This window comes from Ovis aries, chromosome 7, assembly GCF_016772045.2.
Source record: "Ovis aries strain OAR_USU_Benz2616 breed Rambouillet chromosome 7, ARS-UI_Ramb_v3.0, whole genome shotgun sequence".
In the NCBI taxonomy this organism is placed as follows: domain Eukaryota; kingdom Metazoa; phylum Chordata; class Mammalia; order Artiodactyla; family Bovidae; genus Ovis; species Ovis aries.
This window is the reverse complement of record NC_056060.1, coordinates 42,909,403-42,930,080: the sequence shown is the minus strand read 5'-3', so window position 1 is coordinate 42,930,080 and position 20,678 is coordinate 42,909,403. Positions and strand designations below refer to the sequence as shown.

The following is a 20,678-nucleotide window of genomic DNA, read 5'->3' as shown; positions in this document are numbered from 1 at the left end:
CGATTAGCTCCCAGCAGGACCAACATGCAGATATGCTCTTTTGCCAGGTACTAGGGACAGAGGTGGGGCTCCATTTGTGTGCATCTATAGGAGAAGGAAATGGCAACCTGGCAACCCACTCCAATGCTCTTGCCTGGAGAATCCCAGGGACGGGGGAGCCTGGTGGGCTGCCGTCTATGGGGTCGCACAGAGTCAGACACGACTGAAGTGACTTAGCAGCAGCTGCTAAGAGGGTAGACTGAATAAGTTTATGGTTAAAAACATCTTTAGCATCCAAAGCAAAAGGCTATTTAGAAGTAGAAACACGGACTTCCCTAGTGGTCCAGTGATTAAGAATCTGCCTTCTAACACAGGGAACGCCGGTATGATTCCTGGTCCAGGAAGATCCCACATGCTGCATAGCAATTAAGCCTGTGAGCCACAACTATTGAGCCTGTGCTCTAGAGACCCAGAACCACACTACTGAGCCCACACGCCTAGAGCCTGTGCTCCACAACAAGAGAAGCCACCGCGGTGAGAAGCCCACTCAGGGCAACTAGAGAAAGCCCATGCACAGCAATGAAGACCCAGCACAGCCAAAATAATAATAAATAAAGAGGTAGAAATACCTATACCCCTAGCCACTAATGACTTTGAAGATGTTCAGCAGAGCTGGCCTAATTTTGCCAAGTGTGAGTGCGATTCATATCAGAGAAAGTTCCTATGTAGAGGAGCTTCTTTACTGCTGAAAAGATATCGAGCAATCAGCTCAAAGGGAACTACCTAAGCCTCAAGGAATGCTCTATCATTCCTAATTTGTTATGTCTCAGAATTAGGAGGTATTTGGCATCTAGAGTATTATGACTAAGGGTGGAAATCACTTTCACGTTGGGTCCTAAGACCAAATGAACATCAGTGTCTCTAGAGACTGCCCACTGTTTGAGACTGACATGTGTGCTAAAATCTCAGCTCAAGTGCTCATATTCCCAGATGACTATAAGGGACCATATGTTTTTAAATGAGCCAATGTTATTAGAAAACTATTATTTCATGATTAATGACAGCAAAGGAAACAAAAACAAGCCAAGGGCAAAAAACAACCTATTTTCAGAGAATAAACCCTAGGGACAACAATGATTGGTGGGACTTGCAAAATTAGCCTTGAAGGGAGCTCTTAGTGTAGCACTCTCATAAGCTATTGTAAAGTGAAAGTCACTCAGTCGTGTCCGACTCTTTGTGACCCCATGGACGATACAGTCCATGGAATTTTCTAGGCCAGAATACTGGAGTGGGTAGCCTTTCCCCCTCCAGGGGATCTTCCCGCATTGCAGGCAGATTCTTTACCAGCTGAGCCACAGGGAAGCCTACACACTATTGGGGGAGCATAAACTGGCACAATCTCTCTGGAAAGTAGTTGGGCACTATATTAAGATCTCAGGTATGTTCTCAGCCATTGTCTTAGTGAGGTCACTCCATAATGTGATCCCCCAAATGCTAAATATACACAAATAATTATTATCAAGGCATTAGAAATAGCTTAAATATTAATAATAAAAGCTATTAAGTAAAACAAAAAAACTACACACAGTGGAACTTGGAAAGGATAAATACAAAAGATTTAAATGCTAAGGAAAATACACTGAAATAAACTTCTGTGAAAAGAATACAAAATTATATATATAGTATAAACTCAGCTAATTTTCTAATATTTATATTATATATACATTTTCTAATATTTTCTTTAATATTTTTCATATATAATATTCTCCTAGTATAACATATACAGTATTTCCTAGTAAATATTATACGTAACATCTTTCTGATACATATTTTTCTAGAAAAAGATTGGAAGGATCACATCAAAATGTTAACAGTGTATTGTCCTTTATGCCCAGAAAATGTAAGTACTAGAAATTGCTAGATATGACTCAATATCTCTTTCCTCCATTCTAAGCTAGACACATTTAAGTCAATAGTAAGTGCTTTTCCCACCTTCCCTTGTGGCTAGGTATGTGGTCATGTGACAAAGTTCAAGCGGAAGGCTGCAAAAGTGATCCATGCAACTTCTGGGTCATGCCCTCCCCTTTCCAACTTCCTTCCTTCCTACTGGTTACAGTGAGGTTTTTATGGCAAGAAGCCACTTTAGACCACAAAGCAAGGAAAACATGACAGGGATGATGTAACAGTATGACAGAGGAGCCTGGGTCCCTGGGAGATCTTGTCAAGGAGTTCCCTTACCAGCCCTGGACCACACACTTCTGGGCTGTTATGTGAAAGACAAATAACTTCTAACTTTTGTCAGTCACTGTGATCAGGTCTCTGTCACATGCAGTTCAACCAACAACTTGATTAATGGAAAGGGTCAGTCTTAGGTTATTTTTTACACTTTAAGTATTTTTGGAATTATCAATGAATTCCTTTCATCATCCAAAAAAAAGTTTAAGCATTGTTTACTAATCTTAAAAAAAATTAAGACAGCATAGAATGAAGTTTGGATAACATGTGCCTTCTTCCTATATATGAAAAGAGAAATGAAATCTACAGTTTTGAGAAATAGTTAATTACACCATATGCCAGGGCAAAATCATATACAAACTCCCTGCATTTGTATCACCCTTTAATCACACCCCATGGCACTTCATTTCAAGCTTTTTAAAAAATAGTTTTAATAAAGAAAAGTTCTAGAAATAAAGTCTGCATAAGGAATACTCTAAAAAACCTCAGTGCTGTGCTTAGTCGCTCAGTGTGTCTGACTCTGAGACCCCATGGACTGTAGCCCGCCAGGCTCCTCTGTCCAAGAGCATTCTCCAGGCAAGAATACTGGAGTGAGGTGCCATGCCCCTCCTCCAGGGGATCTTCACAACCCAGGGATCGAACCCAGGTTAAAAAAAAACAAATCTCTAGGTCAATGTATTATACTTTTCCATTTAAAAGGATGCTGAAGCTTCTTAAATTTTAAAATATTCTTGAAAACCAGTATTGTATGTGTACCAACTTATACCTTTAATTTACAGTGTTGTTTGTTCTCCATATAGAATCATAATGAATCATTCCTCAGTAATCCCACTTTGTTGACTGTCCATCAAAAAAACGAAAAAACCAAGCATGCTGATTTTACTTTCCCCTGGAGGAATAACAGTTCACATAACCTCCTTGGTCACCTTTGTGACCCAGAGGCCTGTATTATAAGATGACTGTACAAGACAAAGGAGTCATATTCCCTCCATAAAATAGAGAAAAGAGACCTGGTCTTCTTGGGGACCGGATCTGAAACAATGGCCTAAAACCCATCTCTAACTGTATCAGAATAATGCACTAAGGATCCTTTAAATCTGTAATAATATTATGCCAGTGGCATTTGGTACCTTTTAGAGGCTCATTAAAGCCCTGTGCATCTGCACACCAGACACTTTCCTGGTAGACCTTAGAGACTTACATGTAATTATATAACAGATAAGGGACTTATTTCCCCCATCTTCCCAAGAGTATGCCAAATGGTCCTTTTCTCCCCTGTGAATCATAACACCTAACACTAGTATGATTAACTTATATTCAGTAACAAAGGGAGGATTCCAGAGTTTCTTCACTTCCCTCTCAGGATGACTGAGCCAGCATGTTCTTGAGAAACCCTTACACTTTCTCTCACAATAGTCAAATTGAAGCTGATAGTCAAAGCTCTGAATTCTCAGTTTCTCTCCCCCTCTTCCCTTTACAGGAACATAAGCAACTCAACTCCACAGGCCTGATAACCATGGTAACAACATGCTCTGTGATTATGAGTGTGTTTGTTTTTTAAAATGACTCACAGATTGTTCCCCTAGAAGCCCCAGACAAACAGGTTTCTGGCTGGTTTATAAAATCTATCCAAAGTTTCTTACAAATTTCTTGCTCTTTGTAGCACAACCGGTGTGATGGAAAGAGAGTCATCCAATCAATATGTCCTTTTCTTTAAGGATGAAAAAAATCCTTCTTGATTCCTTAAACACTCCAAGATTAATCAATTTAAAATTCGGGTTAATAATGAAATTAATTTGAGTTTGTACACTGGAGATAATGAATCTGTTCCTAATTTAAATAATTAAGGTATTTCATAATGCAGTTTTAGAGATCCAAACGTAATAATCAGATGAAAAAATCAGTAGTAAAAAATATCAAATAAAATAGCTTACATCTGTGTGTACATGTAAAATGCTTTAAAAGAATAAATGTCTTTTTTTATTAAAATGAATTTTCTTTTCCTTAACACTGTCTAATCATAACAATGTAACTTGATTCTAGGGTAAATGTAAGTCTTAGTACCGAGACGTTTTTAAACCAAGGTCTAAGATAAAGGTTCATTTTTAAAAAGCGAATATGAGAGACGCCAACATTTGGAAGAACTGTAGACTACTTCCATCCATTTATCAATACAAGTTATTTAAGACCCTGTATGTACTTAGCACCATTGTTTATAACTGAACATTGCAATAGAGCTTAGGGAAGACCATTTTCCTACTGGAGACAAAGGCCACAGGCATGGTTTAGTCCCTTATCTCCTCTCAGAAGATCTTCTGTGTCACAAAGCACCATTCTGGATGAGCTTTAAGTCAGAGGAATCATGACCCAGTGACCACCTTGGGTCTAGAATTCATAGTCCTGACTTGGGCATCACAGATGACTCTCTTCAAAGAAAAACAGATGTTGGTAATCTTGGTATACTGATTTTCCTCTGTTTGAAATGGAAATAAACCCTATTTTAAAAGAGATTTAAATAAATTTTATACATATCTATTTAAATTAAAATGTGAAGTATCCTAAGGCTTACTTATGGTATAATTTATCACACACACACATACAATAGTCATTAAAAATTAATTTCTCCAAAGTGCTACATATTTTATGTACTGTTACCAATAATATTTTTTTCCCTAGAGTTTGAAGGGATAACCAGACTATACTGGTTAGGATAGATTAGGTTATACTGTCATAATTAACAACCCTCAAACCCTTTAAGAAAGAAAAACTCATTTCTCCTCTCTCTACATGTCCACTGTAGGTCAGTGGAGAGACCATTTCTATTGTCTTTATTCTAAGAACCAGGCTTAAGGGCTCAGCCACTGTTTCTGTGCTTCTACCACAGTCAATTGCCAAGGAATGTATTCACATCCTGGTTCTTTTAAGCTTTTTCCTGGAGGTGACAAACATCACTTCTGCTCACGTTTCACTGGCCAGTGCAAGACACACGGCTACATCGAACTAAAGTAGACAGAGATGTGTGTCTATCATAAGTAGGGGAGGAAAACTGGAAATATTTATGACTAAGCACATGCATTGGTGAACAAATAACGCAAGCTTGAGACCATCACTTAAAGTCAAAACACTAACATCTGATTATGCCAGGGAAGAAGGCTTCCTTGGGTGATTCTTTACTCTAAGTTCTGAGCACCTGTCGCTCTTACTGGATCATAATCGTTTCTGCTAAAACCTGCTAAGAACCCCAAAGCTAGAATAAAAGATACTCGCCTCCATCTTTGTGGTAACAATAATAATAAAATAATAAATTTATTACTGTGGTAACAGAAATAAAAATAACAATAATAGCAGCTACAATTCTGAATAGTTAATTACTATCTGTCAGGCACTATGCTGAAGCTGAAACTCCAGTACTTTGGCCACCTCATGCAAAGAACTGACTCATTGGAAAAGACTCTGATACTGGGAGGGATTGGGGGCAGGAGGAGAAGGGGACGACAGAGGATGAGATGGCTGGATGGCATCACTGACTCGATGGATGCGAGTCTGAGTGAACTCCAGGAGTTGGTGACGGACAGGGAGGCCTGGCGTGCTGCGATTCATGGGGTCGCAAAGAGTAGGACACAGCTGAGCGACTGAACTGAACTGAACTGATGTTAAATAAATGTTTTACACACAGTATATAATCTTCTCCTGACAATTTTGTAAAGTAGGTATTGTCATTATATCCTAGTTTATAGATAAGGAAACAGGCATAAATAGTATAAGGAACTTGTCCAAGATATTCTGATTCCAAACCAATATTCTTTAACTACTATGATCTCCTGTGAATTAAGCCTTAGAATATTATTTTCTACACTACAGTATTTTGGGATTATTTTAAAACATAATAAAAAATCTTTCTTTTTTTTTTTTTTTTGCTTAGAAATTTTTTTTTTTTTACTCAAATTTTTGTTAGCTTAATTAAAAGATAATCTTGGGACTGCTCAATAATCAAGTTTCTGTCCCCAAAGGAAAAAATCATAATAAAACTATTAGTGAAATTAATGCTTATATACAGTAATGGTCTCTGAGTGAGTGAAGTCGCTCAGTCGTGTCCAACTCTTTGTGACCCCATGGACTGTAGCCTACCAGGCTTCTCTGTCCATGCGATTTTCCAGGCCATAGTACTGGAGTGGGTTGCCATTTCCTTCTCCAGGGGATCTTCCAGACCCAGGGATCGAACCCAGGTCTCCCACATTGTAGACAGACGCTTTACTGTCTGAGCCATCTAAACACAACCACAATTCATGAAGTTTAAAAAATCTCAAAGGATCAATTCAATTCTCCATCAAAGACTCTAAAATGAGAGTTAATTTATTTTTCATGTTTAAATTTTTTTTCCACAGTTTTTCTCATATGGCTCTGGGCAGATCAGATAAATACCCTTCTTAAACACAGCTCTGTTGGAAAAGCCTAGAAATTAACATTTACTTTCCTGTTTAAAAATGCAAATAGAAGAGTAGGAAGCACTCAGTCATTTATTACAGAGAAGATACTCCCACCGTTAACACTAACCTGTTACAATGATAAGGCACAGAAATACACCTGGGGCAAGCCGCCAAAACGCCAGCGATGACAGCAGCTCCGCTGCAGTTTCTCTTTTCACTGCTGTCCTCTTACAAACCCTGCCTCTGCAATGGAGTCTAATATGGGAACTGAAGAAACCACAAAGAAAAAGCAACACTGATCGAACTGCATGTTGGCCCTGGAGTTGCAAAGTGAAAACCCACTTTCAAAATAACTCATAATTAGAAATGTCAGAGATTATTCTTTCTTCCCTTACACACGCCATCATCAACAAAATGCATGGCTCTCCAGAGAAAACACAGTTTTCATTTAAGTCTGAAAGACAACGTACACAGAACCCTTGGCCTCTCTTGGTCATTTCTTGGTCCAGGGTGGATTTTCTTTAGATCAAACTGATTATAATGACCAGTCAGCAGCACTCAATTTAATTATATATATATACACAATTACAAATGGTGCTGGAGAAGACTCTTGAGAGTCCCTTGGACTGCAAGGAGATCCATCCAGTCCATTCTGAAGGAGATCAGCCCTGGGATTTCTTTTGGAAGGAATGATGCTGAAGCTGAAACTCCAGCACTTTGGCCATCTCATGCGAAGAACTGACTCACTGGAAAAGACGCTGATGCTGGGAGGGATTGGGGGCAGGAGGAGAAGGGGACGACAGAGGATGAGATGGCTGGATGGCATCACTAACTCGATGGACGTGAGTCTGAGTGAACTCCGGGAGTTGGTGATGGACAGGGAGGCCTGGCGTGCTGCGATTCATGGGGTCACAAAGAGTCGGACACGACTGAGCGACTGAACTGAACTAAACTGAACTGATACAATTATAATGCAGAAATGCAGGACTGGTTGTCTAAACTAAACGCCATTCTTAATGCTCACCAGGACCTGTTGTAATTTCTTCTGGAAGCATTTGTTTGAAGGTGATTTTTTTGCTTAGACTCATAGCAGCCATTTTGTATTTTCTTCCAGGACTCTTTCTCTAATCTACCTAGATCATCACTATCAACAAAAACAAGCTTTTCATTTGTGTATAGGAGTGTGTTTGTTTTTCTGAAAAGAGAATGCATGGAAACACTGTTCAGCTCAAAGTTGTGTGATCTTGATAATTTTGACCTTTTTGAGCCTTGATATCTTCATGTACAGGATGGAAATAATATAGCGGCAGACTCTGTTGACCGCCCACTCGATAATCAGTCACCCTTCATCCTTGTTAACTGAGTCAGATCTTTTGTCTGGGGTCTGGTGACCATGCTCTTCAGAAAGGCAGGGTTGTGCCATGGCCTCACAAGAAAACAAATGAGCCAATTTCAGCAGTTCTGTTGGTCTTGCTACTAATAGGGAAGGCACGGTGAGTTGTGAAGGTGAATTCTGCTATGGGCAGCTTTTCTGTAACATTAAGAAGAGGTATATGGGCATTTCACTGTGCCTCCAGTGAAACTGAAATCAGCCTATAACTGAAATTGTAGTGAGAGCCATCTCAGCACAGTGAAGAGAGCTGGCCTCAGAAGACAAACCAACCTGCTCAGGATGTCAGAATAGGAGGAGAGAAAGATTTAAGGTTGCTAGGAACACTGTCCAGCTAGGAGGAGGTCCTCAATAAATGTCCTACTGTTTACACGGTTTCGGTAGGGTATTCTTTCACCGGCATCCAAAAGTATCCTGATTGAAAAATATTGTTCTCATCTCATAGAATTACTTTAAAAGCTAACGGAGACATAGAAAACAAATGTATGGTTACCAAAGGGGAAAGGAGGCGGGGGAGGGATAAATTAGGAGTTTGGGATTAACAGATCTATGCTACTGTATAAAAATAAACAAGGTCCTACTGTATAGCACAGGGAACTATAATATCTTATAATAAACCATAATGAAAAAGAATATGAAATATATATATGTATATCTTAATCACTTTGCTATACACCAGAAACTAACACTACATTGTAAATCAACTATACTTCATTTTAAAGAAAAAGCTAATGGAAAACAGTAACATGTATAAAGTCTCCAGCACACAGAAGCTCAAACAGAATGCTCAACAAATGCTAGTTCTCAACTTGATTCTTGAAACACACTCATCCGGACATGAGTGAGTGCTTGGTGCTGTGTAGTTTGAATGACTCCCCTGTGAGGTTTTCCCTGGCTCCCCCAAGTAGAGTTAAGGGCAGAAGTCACTATTTTCTCTACTTTATTCATCTAAGAGATCATACCAAATATTTAAGGTGATTTTAAACAGTAAGATTGGTGTTTAATTCCGACAACAAGCCCTGTAGTGCTGGTGGCAATGTAAAAGAAGATTATTAAACGGAGTAGTCTTCCTGACTACTCTGACTACTAAATCACTTTGATCTAAATACAATCTCACCCACATATGCTCAACAGAGACGCCAAGTGTTCTGCATTTGTAGTCTACCTAGTTCAACTGGAAAGCTGCTTTCGGCAGAGGAAGGACATTCTATAGATTCTTGCACAGGTGTGTGTGAAAAGGGTCACACTTCAGCTGGAAGTCCACCTCACCCTCATTTCAGAAAGATACCTGTACTTCCTGCTTGGGAACTCTCTCCCCAAAGCTGCTTACATGGCTTACTCCTCACCATAATACAGGTCTCATTCAAATGTCATCTCAGAGGGGCCTTCAGGGATTACCCAACAAAAGTAAAATCGCCATGACTACACCATCATACGCACAATCTCCATCATTTAGTCTATTTCTATTTTAATCCACCTCAGCACTTATCACTGCCTGGTATTTTCTTGTATAGTAATTTGTTTTTGTCAGTGGAGTCCAATCCTGGCTGATTCTGATTTAATTAGTCTGGGTTGAGGTTGGGCCACAGGTATTTTTTTCAAAGTACCTCTCAGTGATTTCTAATGTGCAGCCAGATCTGAAAACCGCTGATTTACATGTTTACTGGGTCTCTCCCAACACTACAATGTAAATTCCAAGAAAACAAAGAACTGGCCTGTTTTGTTCATCCAAGTATCCTAGGCCCTCAAAGGACACAAGGCACACTGCAAACATTCAGTTAAGACTTGCGGACAGACTGACTAACTATATTGTAATTTCATCAGTATTTGTCTGTTTCCCCAGTAGTTTATGAGCTCCTAGAATATCTAACCCACTCTGCATCAAAAAGTAAATGACCCATGAAAGTTCATTAAACAAATGATAAACTGCATTTGTGAACCCAAAGGCTTTCACTAAAAAAAGAGGCAAAACCCTCACCAAACCCACAAATACATATGAGTTGATGAATGTGTTAATTAATTGGGAGGAATACTTTTACAGTATATATGTATATCCAATCACCATGATGAACACTTTAAATATCTTATAATTTTATTTGACAATTACACTTCATTAAAACTGAAATTAAAACCAAAGAAAAACCCAAGCTGTTCTCACGTGCTATAAAGAAGACAAAGATGAAACTGGGTGTGGCTGCTATCCTCAAAGAGCTTACAAAAAAAAAAAGACTGCCATTGCCATTATATACGCTAGAATGCACTAACTGCTGAGAGAAAAGAACAAAAGACTTCAGGGGAAATAAAGGCTGTTTTTTATTGGGGAAGGAAGAAACCAAGGAAACTTCATGAAGAAGTAGCATTTGAACTGAGTCTTACAGGATGAAAGGACTTTGGTGAGGCAGAGAAGCCAAACTACAGAGGTGAAGCGTAGAAAGAGCAGCAGGAGAGTTCTAGGGAGGGGCAAGAAAACCACCAATCAGCCCATCGGGAGGTCAGGAGAACCAGACCTAAGACACCAACTGTCAACGTGGGAAAAAGCAAATAGTATCAAGGTATGTTTCCAACGACAAGGCAAAGGTCTGAGCGACTGACTCCACCTTGACTGGTGAGGAAAATAATGGAATTGAGTTTTCCTAATTGAGGGACTAAGAGAATGGGGTGTCATTAATAGTCATGGAATCAGGTGAAGAACTGGCTGTGAGTGGGGAAAGGCAATGGCAAACACTGATTCTGGTCTCAGTTTCAGTGGGTTGCCTGTTCTGCCAAGTCCGTAAGGTGCTTGATGTGCAAATTTAGAGTAAGTTAGAGATGAAGATGCAGAATTAGATTTGGAGCTGCTTTCCACCCCTGTGACAATGACAGAAATCTTAGAAAAGGATTTGATAAAGGAAGAGGGAGAAATTAAGTGGCAGAAGAATCAAATTTTGAGAATACTCATATTTGAGGTGCAGAACTTGGAGTTAATGATGAAGTTGGGAACCTTCAGATAGGCATGAAGGGTGGTAGAATATACCACCCCCAAATATGTCTCTTTGGCATAAAAATATTTTGAGCAGATTATTTTGGGAAATTGGACAAATTATGAAAACAGACTAGAAGTTACATTTTTGTAAGGGAAATTTACATTTATAAAGGAAATCTTCATTTGTAAGAATGCCTCCCTCTCTGGTCCTAGGAAAGAAGGATAATTAACTTGATAGAGCCTCTCGTCAAAGGACCAGCACCAACTTAAATACGCGTATCAACTCTTAACTCTTATTTACCTCAATTTTCCTGGCCACCTCCCCATAACTGACCTCCTCCACTCCTCCCCCTCAATTTTGTCTTTAGCTCAAGGTGGTATTTAAGCCTGAGTTCTAAATCGCTTCTGAGAGCTACTCATTCTTCCTTGGTACCTCCCATGTATAGATGAGGTATTCAAGTTAATAAATGTCTGTTTGCTTTTCCCTTATCAACCTTTTGTTACAGGCTTCCTAGAACTGAGAAGGGCGAAGGGAAAACTATTTTTCTTCCCCTACAGGTAGGAAGAAAACAAAGTTAGCAAAGGTTACCAAAGTCAAAGGGAACCTTTGTTGGCAACAGGTTTATTTAAAGTTTAGTTATAGTGTAAACTGACTTCCCTGGTGGCTCAGACCTTAAAGCGTCTGTCTACAATGAGGGAGACCTGGGTTCGATCCCTGGGTGGGGAAGATCTCCTGGAGAAGGAAATGGCAACCCACTCCAGCATTCTTGCCTGGAAAATCCCATGGATGGAGAAGCCTGGTAGGCTGCAGTCCGTGGGGTCGCAAAGAGTCAGACACGACTGAGCGACCTCACTTTCAGCACACAGCTGCACTCACTTCACATGCTAGCAAAGTGATGCTCAAAATTCTGCAAGCCAGGCTTCAACAGTATGTGAACCGTGAACTTCCAGATGTTCAAACTGGATTTACAAAAGGCAGAGGAACCAGAGATCAAATTGCCAACATTTGCTGGATCATCAATAAAGCAAGAGAGTTCCAGAAAAACATCGATTTCTGCTTTATTGACTATGCCAAAGCCTTTGACTGTGTGGATCACAATAAACTGTGGAAAATTCTGAGAGAGATGGGAATACAGACCACCTGACCTGCCTCTTGAGAAACCTATATGCAGGTCAGGAAGTAACAGTTAGAACTGGACATGGAACAGACTGGTTCCAAATAGGAAAAGGAGTACATCAAGGCTGTATATTGTCACCCTGCTTAGTTAACTTATATGCAGAGTACATCATGAGAAACACTGGGCTGGAGGAAGCACAAGCTGGGATCAAGATTGCCGGGAGAAATATCAATAACCTCAGATATGCAGATGACACCACCCTTATGGCAGAAAGTGAAGAACTAAAGAGCCTCTTGATGAAAGTGAAAGAGGAGAGTGAAAAAGTTGGCTTAAAACTCAACATTCAGAAAACGAAGATCATGGCATCCGGTCCTATCACTTCATGGGAAATAGATGGGGAAACAGGGGAAGTAGTGTCAGACTTTATTTTGGGGGGCTCCAAAATCACTGCAGATGGTGACTGCAGCCTTGAATTAAAAGATGCTTGTTCCTTGGAAGAAAAGTTATGACCAACCTAGACAGTGTATTAAAAGGCAGAGATATTACTTTGCCAACAAAGGTCCATCTAGTCAAGGCTATTTCTTTTTCAGTAGTCATGTGTGGATGTGAGAGTTGGACTATAAACAAAGCTTAGCACCAAAGAATTGATGCTTTTAAACTGTGGTGTTGGAGAAGATTCTTAAAAGTCCCTTGGACTGCAAGGAAACCCAACCAGTCCATCCTAAAGAGATCAATCCTGAGTATACATTGGAAGGACTGATGCTAAAGCTGAAACTCCAATACTCTAGCCACCTGATGCGAAGAACTGACTCACTAGAAAAGACCCTGATACTGGGAAAGATTGAAGGCAGGAGGAGAAGGGAATGACAGAGGATGAGACGGTTGGATGGCATCACTGACTCAATGGACATGAGTTTGAGTAAACTCTGAGAGTTGGTGATGGATGGGGAAGCCTGGTGTGCCAAGTCCATGGGGTCACAAACAGTTGGACATTACTGAGCGACTGAACTGAACTGAATTGAAACAAGTTTGCAGGCAGAGGAAAAGGTCAATAAAAGGAAGAAACCAAATATGTAGGAAGGAGACAGAATTATCATCAGAACATAGCCCCCTAGAAAGTAAAAAGAAATGAACTGACACGTTCCAAGTAAAGAGTTGACTTCTGGGTTGAAAGAAAGGCTGTGCTAACACAAGCTAGGAAGGGAGGAGAAGAAAATGAAGGAAGACAGGAAAAATTTTGAGGTGGTAAAGAATGAGGTTGAAGAATTCCATAATACATACATTCTCTGAAAAACAAAAAGTGACCTGCAATGAAAAAAGGAAATGGGGGGTTGGATTTCATTGTTTTCATTGAAAATGCAGAGTGGAGTAAAAAAGTGAAATAAAAAGGAAAAGGATTTTCCAAAAACAGCAAAGTCCTTGCTGGTGTTGCCAGGACTCTGAAGTGAAGCCGTCACCTCAGTTTCCAAACCCTCTCCTTCAGTTCGGTTGCCGGGTGACTGGGACAGAGGATCATGGGAAAGCATGACCTTGACAACCCGGCTGACAAGGGGACAAATGGAAGGCCGAAGAAATGGGGAGGAAGGGTCAACCACCCAGTTTTTCTAAATCTTTCAAACATTAAGAGCTGACCATTTAAACATATTTGCCAAGAGATAAAAGGGCTGATTTTGTTTCCTATCTTCACTTCTAAGAAACATGTTACCACTAGAGTTTGAGAATTGAGCTCCCTCTCTTTTAAAGTTTAATGAAGTCCCCCGGAGATTCTGAACACTGTATGAACATCGACTCCCATTAGACATAACTCGTTTTCTTTAACATAAGAGTTTTAGGGAACCACATACATTTCTAATGCTCTTACTTGAAAATCTGAATCTCAGTTCCACAGTGACATCTTTACATGTGAACAAATTTGAACAGAGAAACATAGCATATAAAATGTAAACATTACCTTCTTTTTAAACAAAATAATATGGTCTTCCAAACAATTTTTAAAGTGACGAAGTAGAATGACTTTCTCTAAATCTTTTCTCTACAATGGAGGAAAGTAAAATGGAAATTGAATTGAGAAATGAGGTATTAATCAACTGTGCAGTTCTAGAAAGGTAAATTCTGGGTCTATTTTATAATCCATCACTGAGGGGGTGATACAGGATAGGTTTGTTCCCAGGTAGTTTTTAGCTCCACCGTCCGTTCCGTGATGTCCTAGCCTTAACCCAGCGCTGTAATTCCCCTCTCCCATCTGGATCTAGTAAAGCCAGTCATAGGTCTTCCCAGTAACTGTAGAATCAACAGATTGGCAAATTTGAAAAAGTTGGGGGCCATTATCCAACCTCTTAGTACACACACAGAGTGTATTACAAAAAATTAACATACACATTAATATACAATCTTTCAGGAGCTCTTCAAACCATTCAAGGTCAACATCTTCAACCACGCCATCTCGGGTATCATTGCTGTTCATCAGAGTCCTCCCTAATCATTCCACTCAGATGTCCTCAGCCCCATCCATACCCTACCTCTCTGGTTTTGGAATAGAGAGTGAAATCTGTGGTGGAGAATGAAACACAGGGGTCTTTATTGTAAGATGTGAAATTTGGATTAGAATCACATTTTGTTAGTAGAAACTTCTCTCAGAATCTGTTGTTGTTTAACTACTATAGCCCCTTTCCAAGATTAATCCTCTCTATCAGAAAAAGTTCGAGAAAAACTTAGTACTGTCGTTGAACTTGCTACCTGTTGGGCATTTTTTTCTCCTGAAGCTAATGTGTAGAGACTATAAGGACACTGAAGTGACAGGTCCCTCCTGCCTCCTTTGTGGCAGCCTAGCCAGCAGGATCACTGGTCTACAATAAGGGTTTGAATTTCACTATCCAGTTCTTGATGTTACCAGTTACCAGGATCTATGCAGATTTGCTTTCTCCTTTTCAGTTTAAAAGTTACTTTTGAGAGAAGCATTTCACTTGGGCAGTGGTAATATTGGTGCATGCAAGAGATTAAACACAAATATTATAGTCATGATCTTTCTGACACACTATGTTAAGAGATGCCACATTTAAATACATCTCCTTGAAAACAACCCAATTAAAAAAAAATGGGTAAAGGACTTGAACAGACATTTCTCTAAAGAAGACAACAAATTGCCAATATACACATGAAAAGACATTCAACATCACTAATCCTCAGGGAAATGCAAATTGGGACCCTAATGTGCTGTAATGGAAATACGTTGTGTCTGTTACATTGTGATGCCTGCTTAATCCTGTCGTCTCTTTGCGACCCCCTGAACTGTAGCCTGCCAGGCTCCTCTGTCCATGGAATTCTCCAGGCAAGAATACTGGAGTGGGTGGCAATTTCCTCCTCCCGGGGATCTTCCTGACCCAGGAATTGAACCCTCCTCTCCTGTGTTTCCTGCACTGGCAGGCGATTTCTTTACCACTGGTGTCACCATAGTTGCTATGGAAAACAGTATAGTCATTCTTCAAAAATTAAACACAGTTACCATATAATATAGCATTTAATCCTTCTGGGTACCCAAAAAGAAGTGAAAGCAGGGACTCACACAGATGTTTGTACACCCATGATCATAGCAGGATTAGTCACAAAAGCAAAAACAAGGAAGTAACCACAATGTCCATCAGTAGATTAATGAATTAGAAGATATAATATATACATAAAATGGAATATTATTCAGCCTAAACAAGGCATAAAATTACAATTATATGTCACAATATGGACAAACCTTTAAGACATTTTGGTAAATGAATTAAGCCATCACAAAAGGACAAATACCACATGATTCCACTTATATGAGGTGCCTAGAGTAGTCAGATTCATGAACAGAAGGTAGAATAGTGGTTGCCAGGGGGAGGAGGGAATGGGAAATTACTGTTTAATGCAACAGATTTTCAGTTTGAGAAGATGAAAAAGCTCTGGAGATGAATGGTGGTGATGGTTACAACAATGTCAACATACTTAATGCCGCAGAATGGCATACTTAAAAATGGTTAAAATGGGAAATTTTGTTTTATATATATATTTAACTGCAATTAAAAAAATATCTCCTGGAATCTTTGAGATGGTGGCAAAGACTAAGAATAGACTAACTTTTCCTGATGCAGGAGAAAAAAGGGCCTGAGTACCTACTATGTACCTGACAGGCACTCACAAATCATACACAAAAGCAAAAGCCAAATAAAACCATAACACGACAAACAACGATGAAAAAATACCTTGATTATTAACCCTTCTTTACAGTGAAGAAAACAAGGTTCATAAATTAACGTACAAGGTCAAGGAGCAAGCACTAGTGGTAGTATTCAAAGGCAAATTTGCCTGCCTCTTGAAGCCTGTGTTCTTTTCACTCTACCATGCTGTTTTCTGCTCCCACAGTTGTCTTTGAAGAGGCTTTGTGCTTTGACTATAGAGCTTTTATACTTAAAAGTTGAGCCTGCCTTCTGAAGTACGCTAAAAAAGTCAGTCAACCAAACGCATTCACTAGGAGCCCACCATGAGGCCCAGGACTGGCCAGGAAATAATGGAGTCGTGTTTCCACTCTGCCATTAGCCATATGGCAGGGGAAAAAACACACACACACACAATTAAAATTTCAGTGTCGGCTGACTCTAAACACTCTGGACAAAAGCAGTATGTCTTTTTATATTCTGTATGGCCAGAAGAAGTGGAAATAGTCCCATTTTACAGGCTAGGAGTTTCTTCACCTTTTTCCTAAACCTCCTACCATCATAGCTACTGATCTGCTGTTACTCATTCATGTTGTGCTTCAAGCTGGAATTTAACAATTAAGGAAATGTTTTGGGCTATGCAAAAATAGGCATCTCTTGTTCAACGTCTTTTTAAAAGAGAGCAGGGGGTTTCTGGACTCCCCTGTGTCTATGACCCAAGGTTTCATTTTCTTACTCTTTTATGAAACACAGAGAGAAGTAAGGCAGATTGTCTCCACATCCCCACACAAAGCAGGGTGTTGGCATTACCTAGTGAATCCAGACTGTAGATGAGTAAGTACCAGAGGGTGAGTCCCATTTTCACTCATATAGCCCAGACTCCCAACTTTCCATTTCATGACAGGCGGCTTGAGCATATAGCTGCAGTTAGGGGCATTCTGGATCCAAGATCCACCCAAGATCTCTTCTTTGGGTAGATGATCTTTACGTATTTTACTCCAGGAGACATACAGCAACTGGAGCCATGGAATACGTGGCATGCCTTGTTTTGCCCACAGGTTTGATTAAATTCAACAGATCTGTCAGGGGAGCGCCATGGTTTCAACACCAGTAATACTTTGCCTGTTAGTCATCATAAACAAGCTCAGAAAATTAGACATTTTATCCCTTAAGGACCCCAAAATTCTTATTTCTGAAATGTGCTGTTACCCCACATATTTTGAGAAGCCAAATCAATTTCATAAAGATGACATTAAAAGAAACTTCACAATTGAGAATAATGATAAAAAAGGAAGCATATACACTCTCCATGGCATATTTAGTATTTAAAACCCACATTTTAAAAATTTATGAGTGTCTAAATAGGACCTTTTTATTATTTTTACTCCACTATAAGCAGTTCTTTCTTTCCTTTGAAAATGTATCTCCTTTCATTCTAAAAATGCAAGACAAAACGTTTTTACCAATGGTCATTTATTGCTTAACCATACTTCTTATTGGAGACAAAGGTTAATTTTTAAAATCAGGCTATGTTGGGATATTAAACTCTTCCTCCTACATACTCTGCGAAAAGAATCTCACAATTTCATTTCTAACCCGTTAGACCTATTTACTGCACTTGTATGTATCATTCACAAATATGAACAAGCCAGGGCCACAGACTCTCAATAAGATGACCCAGTGCTCAAGAAAATCAAAAAATAAAAATCACGTTCTGATTTCACTATTTTGTCCATGCACAGCATATGCAGGTAAGGAAACAACTCCGGCAACACTTTAACATGTTGTCCCTCACCGAGGCTAATATGTACCTTGACCTAGAGCTGAATAAAATCTATATAAACATAAAATCCATATATACACTCCTATCTGATGCTAGATAAGTTAAACTCGCCCCACTCCTTTGAGAAAGGATGCAACTTTAGGATAAGACCCACTGGCAACTGATAGCTGTTTCTAAGGTTATCCTGAGAGCAGCTGCAGAGCACAGAGGGAGGAAGACACCGTTTTTTAAATGGTAAATACTGTCCCTCACATACGCAATTCCAGCCTTTGTTGGTAAATTCTGAGTACAAAAGGATTTACTCTCCCAAAACAAACAAACAACATAAAAAGCCAAATCACAATCCTCATGCTGCAACAGACCACTCCAGTGCTCTGTGTAAGAAAGATAATGCAATTAACATTTTACACCACTTTCACCCCTGAAACCGGACTGCGACGCTCAGATGGTCAGCCCACAGCTTCACAGCCCCCATTGATTTCGCCTGGGCTCTGCTTTTCTTACAAGAGAACTCTGCAAACAGCTTCTTAATATTTAGCATGTTTTCCTGATGAGTCACGGAAGCTAAGCACTAATGAGGATTATTTTCTCAAACCTAGGTGTCACAAATTTGGTCCTTCTCAAAAGTCCTCCTAACAGAATCCATCCTGATCATTTCCTCCCATCCCCGAACAATGTGCCTTTCTTCCCTTCGAAATCTGCCCTTAAAACCGCTGGCGGTGGTCATTTTTCCCACTTAACAAGGAGCAACACGAAAAGCATTTCCTTTACCTTGGCTCCCGAGGCTGGTCCGAGGAGAGTGGCTTTCCTCCGCCCTCCGCGCCGCTGAGTGCAGGCGAGCTCCGGTGCAGCCCGCCCAGCCCAGCCCCGCAGTAGTAGGAGCTGCCCACTGAGCGGCAGCCGTTGTGTGTATGTGTAGCAGCAGCGCCTGCAGCCCAGGGACTAGTCCCCACCCAGCTTTGTCTTCAATCATCGGTCTTTCTACAGGAAGCAGCGCATCTCCCACTTCCTCCTCTAGCTTACAGTGAGCTGCTTACTTCTTTCCCTCTCCTTCCATTTCAGGGCTCACTGGAACCCTTTGCCTGTAAATCCTCTTCCCTCTTTTGTTCCAGGTCCCTTTGGTCCTGTCTGCTGCTTCCTCCCCCTCATTGCCTCCTGCTTTCAGCCCCCTTCCACGCACACAGTCTGCTTTCTTAGCTTGAACTTGGTTTGTTGCTGCTGCTGCTGCTGCTGTTGTTTTGAGGGGTCCGCAGCCCCTGACCACATTCTACCCCTGAGATCCAGTGCCAGCCTCCATGGCTTATCCTGATTTACTGGGGTCCCTACCAAGCCAGCAAGCTGGGAGCTTGCAGCTTCTTGCTGAAACACTTCTGTGGCCAACATTCCCGATGCTTCATTTCTCCAAGGCCCTACTACATTGAGCTTTGGCTTAACCCACGTGCTCAGAAAAGAATGGCCCTAATATATATTTTTGTGGGGCATAGGAGATAAGAAATGCTACCTGTGACCTAGTAGTGAAGACGTATTCCCCGAGAGATTCTCAGTAGTGGGAAGGAACGAGGTGGGGCTGAATGCTGGATCTTCTCCCCCCAGAAACAGAGCCCTCTGCCCTACACTAGCAGGACTGAAAGGACCCTTGCCATTCTCTCGGCCTTTCCCTTCACTTTAGGAGGTGGTGGAGTGTTAGCAATAAGGGGAGAGACTGCAGGCAGTCTGCCCACCAGTATTTGAGTCCACACTGTCATTACTGGCTATGAACTTGGGCAAATTATTTAACCTGTACGTGCCTCAATTTCCTCATCTGCAAAAATAGAGGTGATTAAAGTCACACCTCATGGCACTAGTGGTAAAGAGTCCACCTGCTGACGCAGGAGACTCAAGAGATGCAAGTTCAGTCCCTGGGTCAGGAAGATCCCCTGGAGGAGGGCATGGCAACCCACTCCAGTGTTCTTGCCTGGAGGATCCCATGAAGAGAGGAGCCTATCAGGCTACAGTCCATAGGGTTACAAAGAGTTGGCATGACCGAAACAACAGAGTGCAGGGTCATACCCCATAGCAGAAATTTGAGGATTAAATGAAATGATGCACAACATGATAATAATATTTTCCTAAAACACAAGATACGTTTGACATATCAGAGCTCTTTTTAGAGGATACAAGCTCAGAGATGGTGAGTAACTTTAGCAGTCAGCAGCCAAACCAGGACCACTACTTGGTTTCCTGATTCCCCATGGTTAGTATATTCACCACTAAACCTCATTGCTCTTGGGGCTCTGAATTTATTCATCTTGTGAGTCATTCTTCCTCATTAGGAACACAAGGTGCTTTGGGGGAAGCTACAAATTAAATACAGGCTGAGGGTAGGGGTGGGGGGAATCCTTCTAGTGTCCAGGCAACATTGTTAAGAAACCTCTCCTCAAGAATCAGTGCTTGGAAAGCTAATCTTCCTGGGCAACAGAGTAAATTCTCAACTCTACATTTTAACCCAGGCTTGCCTCACCCCTCTAGCAAGTAAACTAACAAGGAACATTGGAAAACTAGGGCTGATATAGGATAACTCTATCATCAGGGAAGTCACCAAGTGAGCCTTCCTATCCCAC

At 40.6% G+C, this 20,678-nt stretch overlaps 1 protein-coding gene across 3 annotated transcripts in view; it reads right to left on the bottom strand.

The window, feature by feature from the left end:
* GNG2 (G protein subunit gamma 2) overlaps positions 1 to 18,911 on the bottom strand; it is a 130,736-nt gene extending 111,825 nt beyond the window's left edge. For 2 of the 3 annotated variants that reach the window (XM_027971742.2, XM_027971744.2), the window contains exon 1: positions 18,850 to 18,911. The gene's annotated coding sequence lies outside the window, so the exon portion shown is untranslated. Of the gene's footprint in view, positions 1 to 6,768; positions 6,909 to 14,062 lie in introns of all 3 variants that reach the window. The other variant, XM_060418603.1, reaches the window with a different exon arrangement.
* Positions 18,912 to 20,678: the final 1,767 nt, after the last annotated feature.